At 36.2% G+C, this 27882-nt stretch overlaps 1 protein-coding gene and 1 long non-coding RNA gene across 3 annotated transcripts in view; one reads left to right on the top strand and one right to left on the bottom strand.

Annotated features, from left to right (window-relative positions):
• Positions 1 to 27882, bottom strand: part of LOC143236712 (semaphorin 5c-like) — a 164880-nt gene that overhangs the window by 85313 nt on the left and 51685 nt on the right. Inside the window, exon 1 of one of the 2 annotated variants that reach the window (XM_076475143.1) lies at positions 15908 to 16141. The exons of the other annotated variant lie outside the window; for it this stretch is intronic. The gene's annotated coding sequence lies outside the window, so the exon portion shown is untranslated. Of the gene's footprint in view, positions 1 to 15907; positions 16142 to 27882 lie in introns of those variants that run through there. 2 annotated transcript variants of the gene reach the window in all.
• LOC143236713 (uncharacterized) lies at positions 479 to 26832 on the top strand. The gene is made up of 3 exons (XR_013019721.1): positions 479 to 922; positions 6694 to 7350; positions 26462 to 26832. It is a non-coding gene; the product is annotated as an uncharacterized LOC143236713 (long non-coding RNA).

Here is a 27882-nt window from a genome sequence, read left to right as displayed (position 1 = left end):
CCGAGGGTCGCGAGTTCGCGCCCGCGTCGCGCCAAACATGCTCACCCTCCCAGCCGTGGGGGCGTTATAATGTTACGGGCAATCCCACTTTTCGTTGGTAAAAGAGTAGCCCAAGAGTTGGCGGTGGATGGTGATGATTAGCTGCCTTCCCTCTAGTCCTACACTGTTAAATTAGGGACGGCTAGCACGGATAGCCCTCGAGTAGCTTTGTGCGAAATTAAAAAAAAACAAACCAAACCAAAGTGCGGAGTACGTTTTTGTGGTAACAGCACAGAGCCATGAACACTGAGATTCACAGTCCGGCAACCGGGCCACACCCTAGTTATATATTAATGAAAAAGACTTACCTTTTCTAAAAATACTTCTTTTTTTAGGTAGAAATACACAGGTTTGTAGCCATTACCTGAGTTCATGCTATATCAGTGTAGTTGTATTGAACTAATCAATTTATAAATATATAACACGATTACACTTGAATCTTTCTACGTTTTTAATGGTCAGCGATTCGTCGTCAGCTCCGGCACAAAAACAACACTTTAATGTGTTGTACGTCAGCCTAGTCTAGAGTGTATTGACCCGTGTATTCGCTTGGACAATTTGTAACGTAAACCTGTTTGAATAACATTCCGCGTGCATACAATTAGTCGTTTCGTCTATTTCTGGAGTACACGTTTTTGAATGTTTTAGATACCAACTTACATGTTTCTCAGAAACAACAGAACTTGTGATAATAGTCACAGTCACAATGTCTACGGAAGGCGGTTGAGGTTGGTTTGATATTTAAGATGTTGTTGAAATGGTTGTTGTCGTGGGATCCGATACGTAGTTCACCTCACCAGTTTTATATATTTTTAAATTAACACTTAGCGAATAATATATCACAGACGTACGGACGATCATTGCGAGTACACAAGCCAAACAGGTATGTATTAGACTGTATTAAAATATTTTTACATAATTCTTGAATAAAACCAATCATGAGAACAATCAACAAATTATTTGAGAAGGGGTCGTTAAATGCAGTTTTCGTGGTTATTCTAAATTTATCCACGAAAAAAAGAAAAGTCAAAAATTGATGGTTGCTGCGTTACACAAATTAAGCGCAAGTCTCATATCACGATTTAGAAACTAGATGGGATCTTCACAAAATGATTGTGAAACTTACCGAGACCCCATAAAACAACTAAGTTAAAATAGGCCCTCAAATTTTAAACTAAAGGTTTAAACATTTGTAGCAATAAAAAATACCAACAAATTGATTAATTCCTTGAGGGTTTTATTTTTCGTATGGTAGAGTTTGTTTTTTGTTTAATAAACAGGAACAACTGGACAAATCGAATTTGTCTTGAATTCTAAGATTCATTATAACCTCTGAGCTTAATTAAAAACCTGATTGTTTCAGTTTTCTTTCATCGATTATTTCGATCACTAACTTGACCGTTATGATGCAACTTCGATTGTACATTTTGATAAAACTTTCCACTGTACGTAAACGTCGTATTCCAATATTACTCCGTAACCAGACCAGAAGCAAAAAACAACAAAAACACCTTGAAGTTCCACCAAAGAAATTGAGAAATATGTTGGCCGAATGTTGTTCGTGTTAATCAAATTTCTTGTTCATCTTTCTCAAAAATAATAACTGATTTCAAAAGTTGTGGCTAGATTTTTATATATTGTGTTTCCAATGGCCCAAAAGATACGTCCGGTTTCACAACAATGGCTTTTTTGGGTCGAAAAGTTTCATTTCCTGATAAGCATTCGCTTTGTGAATAAGAACTGAGTATAATTTTAAGGACAGTTTCTGCTCTATACACTGCAGCGCGAGGTTTTTTTTACTCACGAGTATGTGTGTGTTTTCTTATAGCAAAGCTACATCGAGCTATGTGCTAAGTTCACCTAGGGGAATCGAACCCCCTGATCTTAGTGTTGTAAATCCGTAGCGCTGTAGCAGCGGGGGACTTTTGTCCAACTTCGATACGTTGTGTCCTTTAGCTATACATCATTTAACCCCGTGGCGCCACTTCTGCACCTGCAGTGATACGCTCAATACTAACATATAATTAACATGAAGAAGTCGTTCACAAACTACCCAAAGAAGTAAGCTTATAAATATGTTATTACAAACATGTTTTTTTAGCTAACATATACAACCACTGTTATTTATATTACCTGGTTACACCAACATATATAAAGCATTTTAAGCAGTTAGTAATGCACGTAACTGTTTTAAGTTTTCTTATATAAATATATATATATATAATTTTATTTTAACTTAAAAAACAAGCCGAAATAAAACACGCTGCATCAACTGAACAAATCCCAGAGTAAAAGCTACAATGTGAGATTATAAAATGTACCCTAGGTTTTGGAGGTGACTGAGGAATTAGAACCCACATAGCGGCGGTGATACATCGTCTATCAGTCTCAACTTCCATTCGCCAGTCTCACATAAAAAATAAAGAATAGCAATTTCTAACTCTATATCTATTGCTATTCTTTATTTCTTATGTGAGACTGGCAAATGGAAGTTAAGACTCATAGACAGTGTATCCCCACAGCTAGGTTGGTCCTACTTCCACAGTCACCTCTAAAACCTAGGGTACATTTTATAATACCACATTGTAGCTTGTACTCTGGGATATGTTCAGTTGATGCAGGGTTTTTGTTAAATTAGGTTTTATTTCAGCTTACTGTTGAGATAAAATAAATTATATAGTTAGACAGAGACTCAGAGTTGTTGATTTTAACGCAGTCCTTCCTTATGATTTTACTTAACTATTAAACTTCATTAAAATGTAATTCTTTTCACTAATATACAGCTTGTTCTGAGAACATACCTAAGAATAGGGCTCTTAACCATACTAGCAACATATAGTTACTATGATAATCATAGATAATATTTAATTAATTTTGATTTACTACTCCCCACATTTTCGGTGATTTTATAAATCTGCCTGAATAGAGGTGTAAAACAACATGACATCTACCGACGAAAGGTGGTGACGAACACCTGGTTAAGGAAAAAAAAAGAAAGTCTAAAGGGGTAAACGAAGGCTACTTTTATCCAATGAGAACATTGTTTGAAGAAAGAGATACACGGGTGAGGCTGACGAAAACAAAATACCTTCACGAACCGACAGAGAAAATTCACACTTTTCACGAGTGCTGCAAGAAAAACAAACTGAGATGTAGGAAGTGAAATATTTATTGAAACAAGACCAATGACGTTAGTTATGAAAAAAATGTGCAAGTCAAAATACAGAACTCATATCAGTTCACTAAATATCGAGAACCTGCAGAAAACATAAACCATGGTGTTAAAGTACTAGGTGCTTCTGTTGTTGTTTGTTATTAAGTTTCTTTGTTTGTTTTTTGAAATTTCGCACAAAGCTACTCGAGGGCTATCTGTGCTAGCCGTCCCTAATTTAGCAGTGTAAGACTAGTGGGAGTACAGCTAGTCATCACCACCCACCGCCAACCTTTGGGCTACTCTTTTACCAACGAATAGTGGGATTGACCGTCATATTATAACGCCCCCACGGCTGAAATGGCGAGCATATTTGGTGTGACAGGGATTCGAACCTGCGACTCTCAGATCACGAGTCGAGTACCTTATCCACCTGGCCATGCCGGGCCGCTCCCAGTGGCGCCCCGGCATGTCTGTAAATTTATATTTCTAGAAACCGGATTTCAATACACGTGATGGGCAGAGCATGGTTTATATTTTCTGCAGGTTCTCGATATTTAGTGATCTAGTATGAGTTATAGATTTTGACTTGCACATTTTTTGATAGGGTCTTGTTTCAATAAATTTTTCACTTCATACATCTCAGTTTATTTTTCATGCAGAACTGGGAGGGGCCCGACATAGCCAGGTGGATAAAGTACTTGACCCGTAATTTGAGGATCGCGGGTTCGAATCCCTGTCACACCAAATATGCTCGCCATTTCAGCCGTGGGGCGTTAGAATAATACGGTCAATCCCACTATTCGTTGGTAAAGGAGTAGCCCAAAGGTTGGCGGTGGATGGCGATAACTAGCTACCTTCCCTCTAGTCCTACACTGCTAAATTAGGGACGGCTAGCGCAGATAGCCCTCGTGTAGCTTTGCGCGAAATTCAAGCAAAAAAAAAAAAAGCCACTGGGAGGCTAAAGTATTAGGACAGATAAACAAGAATCTTTATACATACCATCTAAAACTTGTACAAAAATACATGAAAATGTTCATACTTGTCTAAAATGTAAGAAAAAATACACGCGAATGTTCACACTTGCCGTCTAAAAAATAAACAACAAAACATGAGAATGTTTATTCGCACCGTCTAAACCTTCAAAAAAATACGCAAGAATGTCTTGTGTACAGGGTAGGGCAAAGATTATTATATAGTTGTTTTATTAATAACATAGTTTAATTTATATTTATTACTCTTATGAAATAATATTTAAATTGGTTTAATTTGTCTTTGCAATATTTACCTTAGTACTAACTGTATAGTATGGCCTGGCATGGCCAGGTGGGTTAAGGCACTCGACTCGTAATCTTAGGGTCGCGGGTTCGAATCCCCGTCGCACCAAACATGCTCGCCCTTTCAACCGTAAGGGGGTTATAATGTGTCGGTCAATCCCACTAGTCGTTGGTAAAAAAAGTAGCCCAAGAGTTGGCGGTGGGTGGTGATGACTAGCTGCCTTCCCTCTAGTCTTACACTGCTAAATTAGAGACGGCTAGCACAGATAGCCCCCGTTTAGCATTGCACGAAATTAAAAAACAAACCAATTGTATAGTAACGTTTGTCCCACTTTGTATACATTGTTTAAAACGTTAAAAAACTGGTTAAATGCCAAGAAAACACAATACGTGTAGCACCTACACACACACTTGTACTTGTGCAGAATCCCCGAAAGCGTTCTGTTTCAAGAGTAAATAAAGCAGACGTTAAGAGTAACATATAATTTTATTTATTTATTTTGAAATATATGCATCATGCTGTGTTGTAATCAACAAAGTGCATAACTCTTCTCGTGATTCATGACATGCGCACGTTTTACTTACGTCACGACAGTACAAATTCCAACATTAAACGTCCTTTCAATGATGCCAATTTAGTGCATGGTGACTAACTGGCAGACAACACATTACTGCATGATGTTGCAAGTTGTTAAAACAAGGTACCTTTTCGAGATAGCCTTCGGGCATGTTTCGGAGAAATTATTGTTAGCTTTCAAACATTATACTTCGCTAGCCTAGGTATTATACCTTATACATTTGTTTCTTTGTTAAATTCATTTCTTTCTTGGCTCATCTTTCTTAGTCATATATAAAAAGATCATATGGGGTGGCAACTGCAGAGTATTGGTTTGGTTTGGTTTGAATTTCGCGCAAAGCTACACGAAGGCTATCTGCGCTAGCCGTCATTAATTTAGCAGTGTAAGACTAGAGGGAAGGCAACTAGTCATTACCACCCACTGTCAACTCTTTGGCTATTTTTTTTTTACCAACGAATAATGGGATTGACCATAATTTTATAACGCCCCCACCGCGTAACAAGGATTCGGGTGTCTCAACCATCTGGCCATGCCGGGCCTAACTGGAGATTATATTGTATTTATGGTAAAGCTACTACGCCTATCTAATGCCGTCTCTAATTTTGAATCACTGACCTTGGGGAAAGCAGCCAATGAGCAGCACCCTACCACATAACATCTATAGCAAGGGATAGACTGTCACTCTAATAACGCACCCACAGATTAGAGTGTCGGATAACATTTTATGGTATCACACAGTTTCGACAGAGGGCCAACCATGCTCAACATTCAGAGAGCTGTGTTCACCTCAACTAAAAAGACGAGATCTACGCCACCCAAACGTTTTTATCACTATTCACTTGAGGTTTTGATAATAACACAGTATTTGTTTCCTATTTTTATCTACTTAAAAAAAAACTGTTTGTTTGAGATGAAAGCCACATTTGGCTATTTGCTGTGTCTACCGCGGGTAATCAAACCCCGACTCTTAACGCTGTATGTTCGTAAACTTACCGATGATCCTTTCAAAAAATAAATCCTCTTACTATTTACAACGAAAATACCACAACTAACCATAGTGGTTAAGAGTTAATAGTAATATTACACTCAAACCGGTCCCCCTCTGGTACAGCGGTAAGTCTACGGATTTACAACGCTAAAATCGGGGGTTCGATTACTCTCGGTAGAATCAGCAGATGGCCCGATGTGGCTTTGCTATACGAAAAACAAACACACCAAACACTTAAACCGTTATAACTGGACGCAGTGAGGTAACTTTAACCTGTTTGTTTGAATTTCGAGCAAAGCTATACAAGGGCTATCTGCGCTAGCCGTCCCTAATTTTGCGGTGTAAGGCTAGATGGAAAACAGCTAGTCATCAGCACCCACCGCTAACTCTTGGTTTACTCTTTTACCAATGAATAGTTGGATTTACCGTAACATTATAACGCCCACACGGCTGAAAGGGCGAGCATCTTTGGTGTGACGGGGATTCGAATCCGCGACACTCAGATTACGGGCCGAGTGCCTTAATCACCTGGCCTTGCCGGACCCTTTAACCTAAAGTCAATATAAAATATTATACATTATTACAAACATAGAATATTGATTTGAAAGCTGCCTGCCCTTTATCCCATTGTTTTACGATAAATGTGTTTGCCCATTCCAGGTCACGTATATTTCTTACTAATCGCTCGTTCAGAGATGTCAGAGCTTCACGAACTTCTATTTATTGGATTACTCAAGTCGTTATTCCTAGAAGAAGTGTGTCATGGTCGAACATCTAAGCAAAATTCTATAAGAAAAATAAAAACAGGACTTCTCGTCCAAGTACGGAGGGCGTGGCGCTAACAATCACACCAGATGTGACAAAGTTGTCCCTAAAAAGATATAATAACTCCATTTTTGTACACTTTTTTATCACGATGTCAATAAAAATGTTAAAACTAGGTCTGTTGCATATTGTGTTTGTTCAAAATAATCTCTGAACCGGTCGGGTGACGAACACTAACAAAAAACAGTCTCGATTAGAGCTGACTGGCGCCATACAAGCGTGCATAGTAGGGGTTAAAACATCCGGGTGTTTCCGGTCCTCAGCTAGAACTGTACAACTTTTTGACCCATCAATGCTGATTGGTTGCACAAGAGATAAATAAGTAGTGTTTTCGAAGTGTCTAATGCGTAAGGTAAGCATGGTAGGGGTTAAAACATCCGGGTCTTTCCGGTCCTCAGCTAGAACTGGACAACGTCTTGACCCATCATTACTCATTGGTTGCACAAGAGATAAATAAGTAACGTTTTCGAAGTGTCTAATGCGTTAGGAAAGGTAAATAGGTTTTATTTTTGTTTATGTTGTTTTTTTTATAACACTTATCACTGAGGATCTACACGTAATAAATAAGCACATTGTTCGAGAGCCTCTCCATATAAGCAGAATATCGTAACTCATTTCAAATTGGCACAGGTTGGTTCCTGAAGGTTCAATTCCAAATAAGTAGAGTTTATATAATACTCCAGACACATAGAGTTCAAGTAATTCCATCCCCTCCACAGACTACACAAAGAGCTATCTGCGCTGAGCAAACAACAGGGATATAACCCCGAATTTTCACCGTAGTAAATATATATATATGTGTGTATTGGTTACAGTAAGTAGTATACATTTTTTAAAAAATATATATTAATTATTTGTGTTATTTTTATTTGTTTGAGATTATACACAAAACTACACAATGAGCTATCTGTGCTTTGCCCACCACATGTATCGAAACCCGGTTTCTAGAGGTGTGAGTCCACAAACTCTGACACTTGAGAAGGGGGGGCTTATATTATTTGAATTTTTTGAATGACAGTACACTTTATGGGTGATTCAATTATGACGTGTCGGTTGAAGTTTTATGACATAAAATGCTCACATTTTTAAACGGATTTTATGTAGTGCTTTTAATATTTGAGACAAGTATTTTTTCACAGAGTAGTCCATAAAACACTCAGACAGACTATTTATTTGTTGGTCTTTTTTAGAGCAAAGCCATATTGGTCTATCTGCTTGTGTTCGCTTAACCAAGGATGATGTCAGCGTTGTAGGTTTGTAATCTTACCACTCTTCCATGGTGGAACTCAAAAAAAAAAACGCGTTCCAAAACATAACGATTATCCACAAATGCTAAAACAGTTGTTGATGCACGTCAAAAATAAGAAAGGTAATACAACAACTTATCAAGTAACTCACAATAAACTGTCGTTGATCTGTAATTTTACAGACACGTGTTTTACCAAAATAAATTCGTCAGTTGTTTTTATTTCTCGTAATTTAAGAAAACGCAAACTGTCTTTTCTAACCTGAACGGTAACTTATGTACACGTGGACTAAACGACTAAGTCAGATTGTTTGTTTTCGAATTTCACGCAAAGCTACACGAGAGCTGTATGCGCTAGCCGTCCCTAATTCAGCAGTGTAAGACTAGAGGGAAGGTAGCCAGTCATCACCACCCACCGCCAACTCTTAGGTTACTCTTTTACCAACGAATCGTGAGATTGACCGTAACATTATAACGCCCCAACGGCTAAAAGGGCGAGCATGTTTCGTGTGACAGGGATTCGAACCCGCGACCCTCGGATTACGAGTCGAGTGCCTTAACCACCTGGCCATGCTAGGCTACTAAGACAGAGACCCAAGGATTCAGGTATAACTAGCAGAAGCCAAAGGATTTGTTCACTTTTTAAAGTCCAATAGGACTGGTCGTGGTTCAAGATTTGTGTTGTGTGCCTTATACAAGTGGCGTTCAAATATCATTGTTTAATTATAGTGTTCTCCAGTGACTGAAGGTTTCTAACGCTAAAAACTGGGTTTCGATACCCGTGATGGACGCAGCATAGATAGTCCACTGTTTAGCTTTGTGGTTAATGACAAACACAGGAACCTAAGAGTTGTTTGCCGGCTGCTTTAACCCTGGTCTGTCAGTTCAAACTATGAATCGCTAACACAGACAGACAAGTAGACATTGTCTACTTAAACAGCATAATGCTGAAACAAGCTTTACAATGCTCGTAATAAAATCAAGTTGAAGATTTAATTCGTGTTCCATTTAGTAGCATTAGGTCTATCAAAAAACCACGTCTGACTGTCTCTATTGGATACCATATATGTTCATACTTTATACAGACTGCCTTTATTGGATACCATATATGTTCATACTTTATACAGACTGCCTTTATTGGACAGTATATATGTTCATACTTTATAAAGACTGCCTTTATTGGACAGTATATAAGTTCATACTTTATACAGACTGCCTTTATTGGACAGTATATATGTTCATACTTTATACAGACTGCCTTTATTGGACAGTATATATGTTCATACTTTATACAGACTGCCTTTATTGGACAGTATATATGTTCATACTTTATACAGACTGCCTTTATTGGACAGTATATATGTTCATACTTTATAAAGACTGTCTTTTTGGACAGTATATATGTTCATACTTTATAAAGACTGCCTTTATTGGACAGTATATATGTTCATACTTTATAAAGACTGCCTTTATTGGACAGTATATATGTTCATACTTTATAAAGACTGTCTCCACTGGACAGTATATATGTTCATACTTTATAAAGACTGCCTTTATTGGACAGTATATACGTTCATACTTTATACAGACTGCCTTTATTGGACAGTATATATGTTCATACTTTATAAAGACTGTCTTTTTGGACAGTATATATGTTCATACTTTATAAAGACTGCCTTTATTGGACAGTATATACAGTATATATGTTCATACTTTATAAAGACTGCCTTTATTGGACAGTATATATGTTCATACTTTATAAAGACTGCCTTTATTGGACAGTATATATGTTCATACTTTATAAAGACTGCCTTTATTGGACAGTATATATGTTCATACTTTATAAAGACTGTCTTTTTGGACAGTATATATGTTCATACTTTATAAAGACTGCCTTTATTGGACAGTATATATGTTCATACTTTATAAAGACTGTCTTTTTGGACAGTATATATGTTCATACTTTATAAAGACTGTCTCCACTGGACAGTATATATGTGCACATGTTATAGATTTTACACTTGTTTCCCTCCATTCTTCCATAATTATACATCATTTAAATATTGGTTTAATTCACACATGATCTCAAGTAAACAGTGAAGAAAAACTACTGTCACTTCTTTCAAAAAAGTAAAAATTCCATATGACAGATATTAAATATACATTGAAGTTTTATGTTTATATCTCTACATAACCACATGTAGATACAAACATGTTTCTAGTTAATTGTTATTTCTTTCAGTTTAGGATGACTATGGTAAATACACAAGTTTTAAACACACCAGTCTTCTATTGACACTAAACACACCAGTTTCTAAGCTTTCAGAACTTATATGTTTACACAGAATACACCAGTATTTATACTTTTGAATATAATATTTACAGTGAAGACACCAGTATTTATACTTTCAGATCCAATATTTACAGTGAAGACACCAGTATTTATACTTTCAGATCCAATATTTACAGTGAAGACACCAGTATTTATACTTTCAGATCCAATATTTACAGTGAAGACACCAGTATTTATACTTTCAGATCCAATATTTACAGTGAAGACACCAGTATTTATACTTTCAGATCCAATATTTACAGTGAAGACACCAGTATTTATATTTTCAGATCCAATATTTACAGTGAAGACACCAGTATTTATACTTTCAGATCCAATATTTACAGTGAAGACACCAGTATTTATATTTTCAGATCCAATATTTACAGTGAAGACACCAGTATTTATACTTTCATATCTAATATTTGCAATGTAGACACCAGTATTTATACTTTCATACTTTCAGATCCAATATTTACAGTGAAGACACCAGTATTTATACTTTCATATCTATTATTTACAGTGAAGACACCAGTATTTATACTTTCATATCTATTATTTACAGTGAAGACACCAGTATTTATACTTTCATATCTATTATTTACAGTGAAGACACCAGTATTTATACTTTCAGATCTAATATTTACAGTGAAGACACCAGTATTTATACTTTCAGATCCAATATTTACAGTGAAGACACCAGTATTTTACTTTATATTTCAGACATCAGTAATATTTCAGCATATTTACAGTGAAGACACCAGTATTTATACTTTCAGATCCAATATTTACAGTGAAGACACCAGTATTTATATTTTCAGATCTAATATTTATAGTGAAATTTAGTTTCTTGTCTTATCACCCTATGTTCAAACCCTACATTGTATAAGATATACAAAGTAACTTGTCTAACTAGATTAAGGAAGCCCATAGTTCAATATTTTGTTAGGTAGAAAGTAGAAAAACCCGGTTTAGGACAAACAAGAAGAAATCCTCAATAGCCACGGCATTTAAAATTATTTTTGGCAGGATTTAGTGTAATATAATCTAACAAACCTTGGACGTGATCAAATACAGTCCACAACTGTAATAAGATCTCAAATCGGTTAAGAGATGATGGAGCTATGAGCTAAAACTTAGTACTTGGAAATAAATTCTGTAACTATTTTATGAGCTGTTATGCCAGAGCTAAAAATATATATTTCCGTGAAGCAAAATTGTATACAAATAATTTAATAACCTAAGCCTATTTTTATTTCACAATCTAATTTTCCATCCTTGTCATTCTAAAGTGAAATGTTTTCAATAGAATCTATCATTCACTCCAGATAACAACTACACATTAAACGTGTTTGGTATTCATTAAGTCGATAGGAGGAAAAGTACAGGAACATTACTTGTTTAGAAACCGAATGTCGAAAATCATTGTTCATCGAAGTCCAAGGTCAAAACAAGGTTACAAGTAAGAAAAGAGTGCCAGGTACAGGATTTAATAAACCAACTGTAAGTATGACTCACGCTTCACGTTCTAATATTGTGTACTCGGCAGGAAAACGAAGACATGATTGTTTTGTTTTTCATCAACCCCTGGGATCGTGTATATATTGTGTCTCTTAATTTCATACAGGATAAGACATTCGACTCCAATTTCATTAGTAATTTGCTATTGGTGGAAGCAGCTTTGAACTTGACGGTAAGAGCCAGGTTTGAAACTGTGTATTTAAAGTATGCAAAGCAGTTTTCACGTGATTACTCCCGCCTTAAGTTTGGTTATGGGGACGGACGTTTCGTACTGCATGCTGCGCAACTCAATTTAAAGTAATTTTTAGTTGAACATTTCATCAAAAGAATATAAACCACAGATGATACTCGGCCATTACTTATGCAAATATGAATATATATACATGTTGCTACATACGTGGATAAATATATATAAGTGATACCGATTTATTCACACACACTTAAACTTTTAAAAGAAAGAAAATGAAAAAAAACTTTATCAGATATCTTAGAAAAACACGTCTGTCATTAATGAGCCCCCCATTGGCACAGTGCTGTGTCTGCGGACTTGTAACACTGGAAACCGGTTTTCGATACCCGCGGTGGGCAGTGCACAGATAGCCCATTGTGTAGCTTTGTGCTTAACTAAAAAAAAAAAAACAACAACAAAGAAACGAATTTAATAAAATAACCTAAACTGTACTCAAGAAGTTTGGAACTATAAAAAGTAATATATATTACTTAGATCAGGCTATAAAGAGAGAAATATATATTGAGAACTGTTTTATTTGTTTGTTTTATGCACAAATATGCAGAGTGGACTCAGCTGCTGGAGGCACTTAAAAACATTAGATCTTTGTACATCGATATTTCTATTCATAGATCTTTCAGCCGCAAATGCATTGTAATGTTAAAGTAAACCCCACTATTCGTTGGTAAAAAGAGTAGTCCAACAATTGGCGGTGGGTGGTGATGACTATCTGGCTTCCCTCTAGTTTTTCAAATGATTCACTCTCAACACTGGTTCATGCGGGTTTTCACATACAGAGACTATCCCTAATTTCCGAGCCAATAGTGGAGAGAGAGACACGTGGTCAGTACTATCACCAGCTCATTACTTATCGAACAGCGGAACTTGATTGTTACTCTTATAACACACTCTTCTTTTATCTCATTATACCGTAGAAGTTGGTTCATAGGGTACGTTTGTCGATAACCATGAAGTTACACAATGGACGAATAGTGCTATTGGTATTGATACCCTATTTTTAGCATTATAAGCCTTTAGACTTATTGCTCAGCCGCTAGGGGTTTTATAGAAAAGGGAAGTCACTAGCACGTAAATTTCGTACATTTATTAAGACGTCATCTACTAGATCGTGACAATTCTCACGTACGATAATTCAATTGCTGATGGAACGTCACAGTCTGAATATTTTCAGAGAAAACCTCTTTGCACAGATTCGAGGTGTACGTGACAAGTGTACTGTAGGAAATGTTCAGAGAACAATGGCTATTTTATCAGAAGAAAACGTGTGTAATGTTGGATTACGAACAGAAATAAAAAAGAAGGAAAATACAGGTTATAGTAATTAATTATATTATTAAAAATAAAAATACAAGTAGCTCACAAAAATCACATGAAATTAACATATATATCCACAAAATACTATCTTGTGCGAAGTCTGTCGTAAATTTGGAAATCAGAAACAAGAGAGCGAAATAATACAGTCAATAAGAAAAGTAAGTTGCACATGGTCTGATGATTTAGGCACTCGACTCGTTATCTACCGATCACGGGATCAAATCTATCGTTTAACAAGTTCGCCCTTTAGACCTTGGGGTGTTATATTGTAACTGTCAGTCCATCACTTCATTGATAGTGATGGACGTTGTTGACTAGCTGTCTTCCCTTTAGTTTGTCACTTGAAAATTAGAGATGGCTAAAGAAGGTAACCCTCGAGTAGCCTTGCGTGAAATTCAACAGTTAAAAAGGCAATGTATGCAAATGATAGACACATTTACTACTACGATTGAAGTTAGCTTTTAAGTCCGTTTGTGTGTGTTTTTAATGTAGTTCAACAAAAGACAATGACAGTTTGTTTAAGCCCGGCATGGCCAAGCGTGTTAAGGCGTGCGACTCGTAATCTGAGGGTCGCGGGTTCGCATCCCCGTCGCGCCAAACATGCTCGTCCTTTCAGCCGTGGGGGCGTTATAATGTGACAGCTAATTTCATATTCGTTGGTAAAAGAATAGCCCAAGAGTTAGCGGTGGATGGTGATGACTAGCTGCCTTCCCTCTAGTCTTACACTGCTAAATTAGGGACGACTAGCACAGATAGCCCTCGAGTAGCTTTGTGCGAAATTCAAAAACAAACAAACAATTTGTTTAAATCCTTATCATATTCTGCGGGAGTTTATCTATAATGTGCACCGCAAGCAAAAGTAACGAAAATGTTACTATATCGATTTAAATCATTTCATAGATGCTAAAAGGTTAATTGTGTTGTACTCTTGATTTTAGTCAAAGCCAAAGTTCTTAACTACTTGTACTGACCACTGTAAAAAAAAAAAGTGTTACTGATTTCAGTCATGTTAAGAGCCACTTAACAGTAACATATGGTAAATCAACATTTATATTATTTATCTTACGTAATATTTCAAAATGTGAATGATAGCGTAATTAATTCCTAAACTTTAATGTAAAATAACATTTGATACCAACATTATTCATGCTTGTTCTCCCTAAATTTCAAAAGTGAATGTTGAGCTTTGCCTACGTGCGCAGCTTTTTAAACGCAGCGCGGAAAGCGACCGCCGTAAACGCGAGACAGACGAACGTTCGCAGTACATAGATTAGTGTTGTCTATCTGCGTTTACAACTATAAAAGGAATATGGCTGACAGAATATTGGGAAAAAAACACTATCACTGACTCTTAAAGTACCTTCCAGCTGGTTTTCTAAAAATACAATATGAAAGATATCCTTATTCATTCCGCCTGGAAGTGACAAATCTACTGGCATGCTGCAAACATTGAACTGTGTCTTACAGTAGAATCCATCAATCATTGTCTCCGGTTCCGTGACGGATACTTACGGTTGTTTGTTGTTGAATTAAGTACAAAGCTAAACAACGGGCTATCTGTGCTCTGCCCACCACGGATATCGAAACCCGGTTTCTAGCGATGTGACTCAACAGCCACCGGGAGGGGGAGACTTACGTAAGCTATTATTATGGCTAATCTGACGTATCCCATCGAAGCAAATTATTCTGTTATAATTGGATAACTATAATCTGCACAAGACAAAGTTACTTGGAAACGTTTATAACCATTCATTTCTGGTACTGACAAGTAAAGAAGAAAGAAAGATATTTCAAAGTTAAAACATACACAAACAACTAAATAACATGGACCTATTAGTAAACATCTATTCGAAGGTGCATCCCGACATGATAACTGTGAATAACCTCGAATTTCAGGAGTGTTTATAACGGGAAAAGAGTGAATAAAATAAACCGTTAGTGTTGTTATTTTCTAGAGTTTATAATTAATTATGCTATGGGAACACAATTAATTATGATAAGTTTAATTTTTCTAATTACTTTAATCAATAAATTCACCAATGGCAAATCTGAACTTCTACCAAATAAAATTATTTATGAACTCAGTAAGGCTTAACTTTGGTATTCATTTAATTAGTTTCTTAATCTGGGTTCAACATCCGGCGAATGAAACTGTCTGATGACGCAGGAAGTTCTCCTGGTGGCAAGTATATGAACTGTAGTTTTTCGGTTCAAAATTAACAACAGCTGTATGAAAGTAGCCCTGGTGTAATATTACACGATGCTGTAGAAAGTAAACACACGTTGATTTGTTTAAGCTTACTCAATTTAAAGTGTTACATTTTCACGGTTTCTGAAATTAAAAATACACTTACGTAAATAAATAACCAGTAACTTTCATACTTACTTAAAAAAGTTGACAGATATCATCAAGACAGGGAATTAAACAATTTTGTCGAGATTACGCAAGAAAAAAAAACAGCTAAGCACAATATTTGACATTTAAATTAATAAATAAATAACGAACGGAACATATTATTCGAACACTTGTATGGGAGAGAAAAAAAGGAAAAACGTTTTACGTAAATAAACACTTTTTATACGGTTTCAGTTCTGAAGGACATTATATGACCGGGCAGGAATGTGTTACGTAAGTGTGTGGTTGGGGTATGGGAACACCGCTACGCAACTTGTAAGACCTGTTAAGTCCATTTCTATCGGCTTATGAAGTCACACATTGTAGGGGGCGCTGCTGTAAAGGGTCTGCAATGATGTTTCATTTTTAAAATACGTCAAATCATTCTGCTTCTTATAAAAAATATCTTTAAATACGTATCATATTGTTTCTTATAAAAATATCTTTAAATACGTATCATCTTGTTTCTTATAAAAAATATCTTTAAATACGTATCATATTGTTTCTTATGAATAATATATCTTTAAATACAAATCATATTGCTTCTTATAAGTAATATGATTTTAAATACAAATCATATTGCTTCTTATGAATAATAGATCTTTAAATACCAATCATATTGCTTCTTATGAATAATAGATCTTCAAATACAAAACATATTGCTTCTTATGAATAATATATCTTTAAGTACATATTGTTTCTTATAAATAATATATCTTTAAATACATATCATTATGTTTCTTATAAATAATATATCTTTAAGTACATATTGTTTCTTATAAATAATATATCTTTAAATACATATAGTTTCTTACAAATAATATATCTTTAAATTCAAATCGTATTGTTTCTTATAAATATCTTTAAATACATATGTTTATTCTTATGAATAATATATCTTCAAATACCAATCATATTGCTTCTTATGAATAATATATCTTTAAATACACATATTGTTTCTTACAAATAATATATCTTTAAATTCAAATCGTATTGTTTCTTATAAATATCTTTAAATACAAATCACATTGCTTCTTATGAATAATATATATATTTAAATGCATCTGACCGAAATGCTCATCACATCCTTACTTTCAAAATTAAACCCCTTGATATTTATTTATGTCATTACTAATAACAGATACGGTCAGATATAAATAAAACATAACTTTTAGTTGTTTTTAATCATTGAGGCGTATCAAAATAAATATGAATTAAATTTTAAAAATATAAACTATTATAGTACTGTGCATCACTAAAAGACAGACACCATAAATGTCCAGATAAAATATTGAAAACTAGATATTCTCAGGAGCAATGCTGAACATCACATTGAAAACTAGATATTCTCAGAAGCACATGCTGAACATCACATTGAAAACTAGATATTCTCAGGAGCACATGCTGAACATCACATTGAAAACTAGATATTCCCAGGAGCACATGCTGAACATCACATTGAAAACTAGATATTCCCAGGAGCACATGCTGAACATCACATTGAAAACTAGATATTCCCAGGAGCACATGCTGAACATCACATTGAAAACTAGATATTCCCAGGAGCACATGCTGAACATCACATTGAAAACTAGATATTCCCAGGAGCACATGCTGAACATCATACTGAAAACTAGATATTCCCAGGAGCACATGCTGAACATCATACTGAAAACTAGATATTCCCAGGAGCACATGCTGAGCATCATATTGATTTGTTTGTTTGTTTGTTTTTTTGGAATTTCGCACAAAGCTACTCGAGGGCTATCTGTGCTAGCCGTCCCTAATTTAGCAGTGTAAGACTAGAGGGAAGGCAGGTAGTCATCACCACCCACCGCCAACTCTTGGGCTACTCTTTTACCAACGAAAAGTGGGATTGCCCGTCACATTATAACGCCCCCACGGCTGGGAGAGCGAGCATGTTTAGAGACGCGGGCGCGAACCCGCGACCCTCGGATTACGAGTCGCACGCCTTACGCGCTTGGCCATGCCGGGCCATCATCATATTGAAAACTAGATATTCCCAGGAGTACATGCTGAACATCATATTGAAAACTAGATATTTCCAGGAGCACATGCTGAGCATCATATTGAAAACTAGATATTCCCAGGAGTACATGCTGAACATCATATTGAAAACTAGATATTTCCAGGAGCACGTGCTGAACATCATGTTGAAAACTAGATATTCCCAGATGTACATGCTGAACATCATGTTGAAAACTAGATATTTTCAGGAGCACATGTTGAACATCATATTGAAAACTAGATATTCCCAGGAGTACATGCTGAAAATCATTTCAAAATCTCTCGTGGCTCCCTTCCCTTCTTCTAATGAAACATCTATGTAATTTAAGTAGTGATTTCGCAATAACGCAGTGTATAATACTTGTGTCTTTACCCTGTGAGAGTCATATCTGTGAAATAAAAACCCTTGACTACTTGTACGACATCCTAACTACGAAATATGTTTTTGGTTACACTTACGGCGTATAATATACGTAAAGTAGAGCTATTCATCTAATTCTCTCTCTACCGTCACGAGCCCGGTAAGTTAAGGCACTCGACTCATAATCCGAGGGTCGACGGTTCGAATCTCTGTCACACCAAACATGCTCGACCTTTCAGCCATAGGAGTATTATAATTGACGGTCAATCCCGCTTATCGTTGGTAAAAGAGTAGCCCAAGAGTTGGCGGTGGGTGGTGATGACTACCTGCCTTCCCTCTAGTCTTACACTGCTAAATTAGGGACGGCTAGCTATTCATCTAATTCTCTACCGTCACATCTCATAGTAAGAAATTAAGTAAACTCAGGTGTGACCTTCGCGGGTATCGAAACTGGATTTTTAGCGTTATAAGCTCTTAGACTTTCCGTTCAGCCAACTGGAAGGAAGAGGTGAAGTGGAAGCTGCCGCTAATGAGAGCTATTGGTGGGCTTGGAGGTCAGTAGAAAAACACACGACGCCAATGATAAAGGAAATTGATGCACTGATACCTTTGTATCAGAAGAACACTGGTGTATTACAGCCCAATATAATGCAAGGCGACACTCCTGCCTGTATTTATAGCATTTTACGTTTTACGCCCGGTAAAACGGGAACGTTTGCTGTTTAATAACTTATATTTCAATGGTGGTCACCCACGTGTTTTCTTGACCGCTACAAAGGTAGAATTGTGGTACACCTGCCTTGATAAAGCTATGAAATGCCACCTAGCGATGGAGATAAACTACAAACCTGTCTTACTGGACTCATACTTTGAAGTTGCAAAGTTAAATTATTTTACAGAACTAAACAAAGGCTACCTGTGTATAGTTTGGTTTGGTTTAAATTTCGCGCAAATCTACAAGAAGGCTGTCTGCTCTAGCCGTCCCCAGTTTAGCAGTGTAAGACTAGAGGGAAGGCAGCTAGTCATCACCACCCACCGCCAACTCTTGGGCTACTCTTTTACCAACGAATAGTAGGATTGACCGTCATTTATAAAGACCCCATGGCTGAAAGGGCGAGCATGTTTGGTGTGACAGGGATTCGAACCTACGACCCTCGGATTACGAGTCGAGTGCCTTAACCACTTGGCCATGCCGGGGCCCTTCCTGTGTATAGATGGAGTGCAGCTAATCGACAGTAACCGCCGCCAACTTTTACTTGATCTAACCATCGCTCTTCAAACATGCTCACAACCCAAAGTGCGTAGTGCGTTTTTGCGGTAACGAATCACAAGTTGTTTATACTTCGACACCACCTTGAAATAGAAATTCAATTTCTGTGTTGTGAATAACACTACTTACGGCCTTTAGTGGCACCCACTACCTACGTGGCGCCAGATGAAACTTTGCAATTTAAGCTAAATTGTATGTGCAACTCATACATACCGCACATTTAGTTCATAAAAATGTCGCTAGTGTTTAAAATCTCATCTAGTTTCGGTTCAATTTATATTAGGGTAACGCCTTGTTATTGGGCTATCTGCTGTTCTCACTACTGGGAATCAAAACCCCAGATTTGAACTTTGTAAGTCCGTAGAATTATCGCCGTCCCATCGAGGTATTTAGAAATTGACAAGTTAGTTGAAAAATGTATATATACGTTGATTTATTAAAATTCAATGAAAATTCAGAAATCCTCTTACATGTTACACAGAGATATAGAAGTCAATGTATACATGTAGAAAACACATGGCCCGGCATGGCCAGGTGGGTTAAGGTGTTCGACTTGTAATCCGATGGACGCGGGTTCGAATCCCCATCGCACCAAACATGCTCGCCCTTTCAGCTGTGGGGGCGTTATAATGTTACGGTCAATCCTACTAGTCGTTGGTAAAAAAAGGAGCCCAAGAGTTGACGGTGGGTGGTGATGACTAGCTGCCTTCCCTCTAGTCTTACACTGCAAAATTAAGGACTGCTAGCGCACGATAGCCCTCGTGTAGCTTTGCGCGAAATTCAAAAAACAAAACAAACAAGAAAACAGATACATATGGTCAGACAAAACGAACTGTGCATATCTGACTTATCATTAAACCACTATAACTCATTTTAACGGTTTAATAAATAAGCACATGATTTACTGAAAGGAAAAGTAGATAATAAATAAACAAGTATATTTCTCAATTACCATGACAATTTAGTGATATTTATAAATTAACAAATAACTCTCCTGGGTAGCTCGCTTTTTTTGTTATTTTGTGGTTTTGTTTATTTGTTTGAAGTTAAGCACAAAGCTACACAATGGACTATCTGCGTCTGCCCATCACTGGTATTAAAACCCGGTTTCTAGTGTTGTAAGTCTACGGACATACGGCTGTGTCACTTTGGGAAGGGTGTAACTATTTTGTGAAATTTTATGCAAAGTTGCTCGAAAGCTATCCGTGTTAGCCACCAAAATCTTGAAGTGATAGACTAAAGGGAAGACAGCGAATCCACCGCGAACTCTTGGTTTACCCTTTACCAATGAACAGTGGGACTACCCGTCACATATTATAACGTTCTCACGTGTAAAATGGAATTACATCTGAGTAAGAGAAATGACTGGAGTAATCTGGCTTACATTACACTGGGCGCCTTACAGCTAATGTGCTTTTCAACCGTAATGTCGCCATTGTTTGTTTTCTACAAGTCTTGATTATTCTTGCATATTATGCATTGTTCTCTCACGATGTCAGAGACAAATTCAGATATAATTTCACAACATTTAGCATTTTTTCCAAGAATGTGTACTTTTTCGAAGACAATAAAATAGCATTCCTGAAATGCACTTTTCATGCTGCCTTGGCATGTGAGCATGCGCAGAGCAATATATTCACTTTTCAATGAAACATTCCAATAACATACAGCTCCTCGGGTTTGACTCTGCTGCGACCGTACAAAACTGTGTGTGCGTGGCTCGCGACTTGGTCAATTCCGTCACGTAATAACAAAGGACGTCGAAAAACAAAAGAAATCCCTGTGAAATCAACGGTCCGGAACGTCCTTCTTAGGTAGTTAGCACGTGTGGGTAAAATTGTTGCGCATCAAATTGCTGTTGAAGTTTGTTTGTTTTTTTGACACACTTCAGGGTAGGCTCCTTCAGTTAGAAACACCGTGTACTTCATCACAGGTGCAACGCTAAAAATTACACAAACAAAAGTAAAATAAAGAATGAACTTAGGACATTATTTTCCCATCAAACAAATATGACTTGTTATTTCAAGAAAACCACCCATCCACCCACCCTTTTCTTCCACTTCTTTCTTTATTGTCAAGTTGATTATTTACAGCACACAACAAAGCATTTTATCCTGAACTTGGAATAAACGTGTGGCAAAGAGTTTTGTTTTGTTTTAATTTCGCACAAAGCTACACGAGGGCTATCCGCGCTAGCCGTCCCTAATTTAGCAGCGTAGAACCAGAGGGAAGGCAGCTAGTCATCACCACCCAACGCCAACTCTTGGGCTACTCTTTTACCAACGAATAGTGGGATTGACCGGAACATTATAACGCCACACGGCTGAAAGGGCGAGCATGTTTGGTGGCAAAGAGATAGAATCACATTCCAATGAACAGTGTTAAAGCACAACATTAAATAATTCTGAATAAGTTTTATTTATCAGGACTATAACTTTTCCAACGAATAAAATTTAATAAGTGTAACAAAATCGATAAAAAAGGAATCTCCTTAGCTATATAATATAATAAAAAATACTTATTTCTTTTAAAATAAACCAGAGCTGGTTTAATCAGGAATACTTTTATACAATAATATTAGGAAACGTCATGAGTATCTTAGAACGGCTGATATGGGTATTGACACTTTTATTGATAAGTGGCTCGGCATGGCCAAGCGTGTTAAGGCGTACGACTCGTAATCTGAGGGTCGCGGGTTCGCATCCCCGTCGCGCCAAACATGCTCGCCCTTTCAGCCGTGGGGGCGTTATAAATGTGACGGTCAATCCCACTATTCGTTGGTAAAAGAGTAGCCCAAGAGTTGGCGGTGGGTGGTGATGACTAGCTGCCTTTCCTCTAGTCTTACACTGCTAAATTAGGGACGGCTAGAACAGGTAGTTCTCGAATAGCTTTGTGCGAAATTCAAAGATTATTTGAGAAAGATTATTATTATTAATAAGCAATTGCAACGCCCTCTACAATCCCGTACTCGTTTATACTCTCGACCCTAAGACATCTGTCAGGCAACGTTCACATTCAAACACTCTCTCTTTGTTAACCTGAAGATGACTTAGGAAGGTCGAAACGTTCTCTGTTTATCATTTGCATTTCAAGTGGGTTTCTGGCCATTAAGAAACGTCATGAGTGAATCAAGTGTATCTCAGGACGGCTGGTATGGGTATTAAATACTGTTATTGAAAAGCAGAGAACAACGTTTCGATCTTCCTAGGTCATCCTAATGAGATAAATTTTTATTTCAAATGGGTTTCTCGTCATCAAGAGTGTATCAAATGCTGTTAGTGATATGTTGAAAAAATATGTACAAGTAGGCCTAATACAGTACTTTGTGCAACACGAAAGGAACTGACAGGAATACAATGAAAATGTATACAACTAGACCTAGAACAATTCTTTGTGCAACTTAGCTTTCTGAGGCTAACTGACAGGAATATAATGAGTATTGAAGGTTCCATTTTTCTGAAGAATAGATCTCTTCTAGATTAATAAATTTCACTTGTTAAGTGAGCTCTTTAGGTGCTTGGTAGAAGTATTTCACATAAAGTTTTACTTCTTCGATTAGTAGCTTTAAGTTATAGCATAACAAATGTTCGTTGATAGGTCCAAGTTCATAGTAGATGCTAATTTAACAATTTCACTTACTAATTTCTCACGTATGCACGTTACGTCTTTTACTGATCTGTATTGTTTGTTAGCAGTGGTCAAGAAATTAAACTCAGTGAAAAACTTCCTTACAATAACAAACAGACTAACAAATTAAACTTACTGAGAAACTTCCTTACAATAACAAACAGACTAACAAATTAAACTTACTGAAAAACTTCCTTACGATAACAAACAGACTAACAAATAAAACTTACTGAAAAACTTCCTTAGAATAACAAACAGACTAACAAATAAAATTTACTGAAAAACATATTTACAATAACAAACAGACTAACAAATTAAACTTACTGAAAAACTTCCTTACGATAGCAAACAGACTAACAAATTAAACTTACTGAAAAACTTCCTTACGATAGCAAACAGACTAACAAATTAAACTTACTGAAAAACTTCCTTACGATAGCAAACAGACTAACAGATTAAACTTACTGAAAAACTTCCTTACGATAACAAACAGACTAACAAATTAAACTTACTGAGAAACTTCCTTACAATAACAAACAGACTAACAAATAAAACTTACTGAAAAACTTCCTTACAATAACAAACAGACTAACAAATAAAACTTACTGAAATCTTCCTTACGATAACGAGCAGACTAACAAATTAAACTTACAGAAAAACTTCCTTACAATAACAAACAGACTAACAAATTAAACTTACTGAGAAACTTCCTTAGAATAACAAACAGACTAACAAATTAAACTTACTGAGAAACTTCCTTACAATAACAAACAGACTAACAAATTAAACTTACTGAGAAACTTCCTTACAATAACAAACAGACTAACAAATTAAACTAACTGAAAAACTTCCTTACAATAGCAAACAAACTAATTCGTTAATTAAATGATCAGTCCAGTAATTTTATCAACTTATTGTTTATTTAGAATTACAATGAATCCAGTATCTTTGTTTTCAACACATTTTGCCCCCCTCCCGAAATAAGTTTCACTGGCCATAGGGGGACAGCTCCTCCCATTTTAGGTAACAGTGATGTAAGAGATTCACACTTCAATCATCACATACTCTAGCCTATTCTGTATTTTATATTACTCAACTAATTTATTAAGCTCTAAAGAAGGTTCTAGCGATTAAGCCGCACCTACTATAAGGCGTAAAAAGGCCCTCTGACCAAACAACAACACTAAGGTGAAAATGATAACTCCAACAAAAGGCATAGCTTTCAACAATACAGACGCCTTGTCACTGGTACAGACCGAATTCCTGGATTTAAATGGACCAAATAAGCAGAATTTACTTCTGTTTACTAAATAAACAACATATAAGTGTGGCATCCTGGGATCAAAACTGTCATCTTATGTTAAAATCTCATACGAGATTTTAAGGATAAAAAAACAAAGAACCTGTGTTATTATACGATGTCCTCGTACCTATAAATGCTATTTCATTTGTAATGCAAAATACTGTTTTATTGATTTGTTATTTAAGAAAATAACCATCTCAAGTTTATGAATTATACATTTGTTTTGTCAGAAATAGATAAATAAAAACACACTATAGGCTTAATTGGCCTGGCATGGCCAAGCGCGTAAGGCGTGCGACTCGTGCGCCAAACATGCTCGCCCTCCCAGCCGTGGGGGCGTTATAATGTGATGGTCAATTCCACTATTCGTTGGTAAAAGAGTAGCCCAAGAGTTGGCGGTGAATGGTGATGACTAGCTGCCTTCCCTCTAGTCTTACACTGCTAAATTAGGGACGGCTCGGTGCAGTGGGCTAACAACCTGCTCACTTAAATACTTGTTGAAGAATCCGCAAGCGATTGCGGCCCTATGTTCCTAGATGGAATCTAATGGTGATAACTAACTAACTAATAGGCTTAATTCACTTTCTGTTATTTATACTTACACTCTTGGTATTAAGTGTATACAATCTTAGTCACATATATATTCTTAAGTTGTGTTGTCTTATTCGTAATAAGCGATGCTTGAAATTCGTTCTTTATTCGAAAAGAAACCAATTTCTTATATGAAAAAATATGATAGTGTGATGCCGTACCACACGAGTGGGTGTATTAGATGTGTGTAAGTAAATACATTTTAGTTTCATTGGATGGATAGTTCCCAACTTCTTAAAGAGTTTTTAAATTATACTTCTGGAAGCTGTAAACAAATAATTATAATAATAAAGCATGACCTACTAACTGTTCACATTTTGAAAGTGTAGAAAGTTTTGTTGTGGCTTTTTCGAGAGATATGTCGTGGTTTAGTGGTACGTATGAGGGCTTATAACGTTAAAAATAAGGTTTTCATACCTGCGGTGGGAAGAGAAGAGCGCAGATAGTCCATTTGGAAGCTTTATACTTAATAACAAAACAAACAAATCGACAAATAATTCATCTAAATTATGAATTTGGTAATTTTTATCAGCTTTTCTGATCTTACAAAATTTCAAGTTTATTTTATTTATCTTATGTTCAACGACTGTAGGAGACTTTTTAAAGTTCCTACAGTATAATTTATGTAATAACTTTAAAATGCACAGTAATAATTACCATTAATAATCGTAGTTATGAATAACTGACAATCTGAAACCATAACTGATGAGCCCTGGTATTGTGCGGAAAGCCTCTTCGGCAATGGATACAGGAAGTACAGTGTGACTGATGTATTGTTATACATTTCTCTTTATCTTGATTTTTAATTTATTGGAATTAGGCCTTCAGTTGTGTACTATCACTGTAACCGCTGTTTTCTGCCCTTTGCCAAAAAACTCAAGACGAGGTTAGGCTTAGCGAAACGACTAGTCGTCGTTGTTGTTTGGAATTAAGCACAAAGCTAAACAATGGGCTATCTGTGCTCTGCCCACCACGGGTATCGAAACCCGGATTTTTGCGTGTAAGTCCACAGACATACCGCTGAGCCACTGGGGGGCAACGACTAGTCACTAAAGCAGAGTTGTCACGCATTAAAACTGATATTAAAATTAGGTATTGTTATATTGAAGCATCAAGTTTGATTTAATTATTTTCAGCAGTGTTAGGGCAGTTTGGTATATGTAGTTAAAAACACACACACTACTTACACTTTCAATACTAACACAGTATGCAGGCATACTACGCTTTCCTGCCATCTACAGAGATATGCTATTTTTTTAAAGTATTGAATATTTAGTTTCTGAACTGTCATGGCGGCAAAACGTAGTCTTAAGATATTGAATCTTATTTTGTTCTAGTCACTTTAACCCTATCTTCTTTTGTTAGGTGAAGCCTTCCGCCCACAAGGTTATTTCAATGTATTTTGAGCCTGGTTTAGAACTGTAATATAACTTGCTGGCCAGACTGAAAGTTAACTGAAACTGTTCAACGCTATCAGAAAACAGAGGTCGAGAAACGACGTCACTTACTGGACAAAGAATGCATGCTGATGTTTGAAACCCGGGCGTTTTATTTGTGTCACTTTGGATCCCAGTTCTGCAGAAAGAAGACCTTTAGAAGTTCGTCCAGCATTTTAGTATAGAGGTAATTCATCTCACAAGAAGGAAAACCCTACAACTAATGGTCGCTTAACTCTTAGCGAAGACTGACAGCAGTTTTCAGTGTTTTTGTGTTGCAATAAATAATGATTTTGTTAATTTCATAAAAAAAATGTCCAGACTTTCTTACTTACACTATTTCCACACAAACTCCAAACACTCTCACTAACACGTAAATCACTGAGCCGAATCTTCTGCTATTGTGGGTATTTCCATTGGAAAAACTTGTAAGGTAATCAGTTGGATGTAAAAATACCACTACAAATGTACAGAAGTGTCACCTCCAAGTAAAATGGCACGCTAAAAATGTAAGGAAGTGTCACCTCAAGTTTTCACCGCGTACTATTCGTGTTTATAAGCTCACAATACCTTTTATTACTTAACTGCTAATTGTTTGAAATGTTCGGTTATTGTCGTATAAATGTTTAAATACACATACATATATATATATATATATATATATATACACATACATACTTTAAAAGTAACAGGGCTTTGAAGTAGCATTCTTGTTCTGTATATCTATAATATTTATAAAGTTCACACGTTTACTAGAATCTATACATTCAAGTGTGGTAGAGTCAGTAATACGTACAGGGATTCAAGTTAGAATCAGATCAGAATTCGCACAAAATCATTAATGTTTCGCATCAGAAATAGCCGTGTGAATATGGTGTCAGCCATGTTGGGTCTATAAAAAAGAAAACTATTATCAAAAGCAGAAGAAGACGCCATCTTCAAATAACTAACATAGTTAGGCACATTAGAACATGGCAACTTCAAATAATCTACTTAGTTAGGTACATTAGAACATGCCAACTTCAAATAACCGACATAGTTAAGTACATTAGAACATGGCAACTTCAAATAACCCACTTGGTTAAGAACATTAGTACATGCCAACTTCAAACAACGTAGTTGAAATACAAGGATATGACGTTGACATTTATTCTAATTAGTTGAAGATACTTGCTAGGGTCAATAATGAACGAAACCTCCGTATTTTTAAAACAAAATCTTTTGATGCGCAAGTTAAGGTCTAAAATCAATATGATTAGTCCTAAAAACAAACGGACTAATCTTTGTTTGCTTTTATTTTATTGTAGTTAAGCACAAAGCTTCATAACGGGCTAACTGTGTTCTGCCAAC

This window comes from Tachypleus tridentatus, chromosome 13, assembly GCF_004210375.1.
Source record: "Tachypleus tridentatus isolate NWPU-2018 chromosome 13, ASM421037v1, whole genome shotgun sequence".
Lineage (NCBI taxonomy): Eukaryota > Metazoa > Arthropoda > Merostomata > Xiphosura > Limulidae > Tachypleus > Tachypleus tridentatus.
This window is presented reverse-complemented; position numbering and strand designations above follow the sequence as displayed.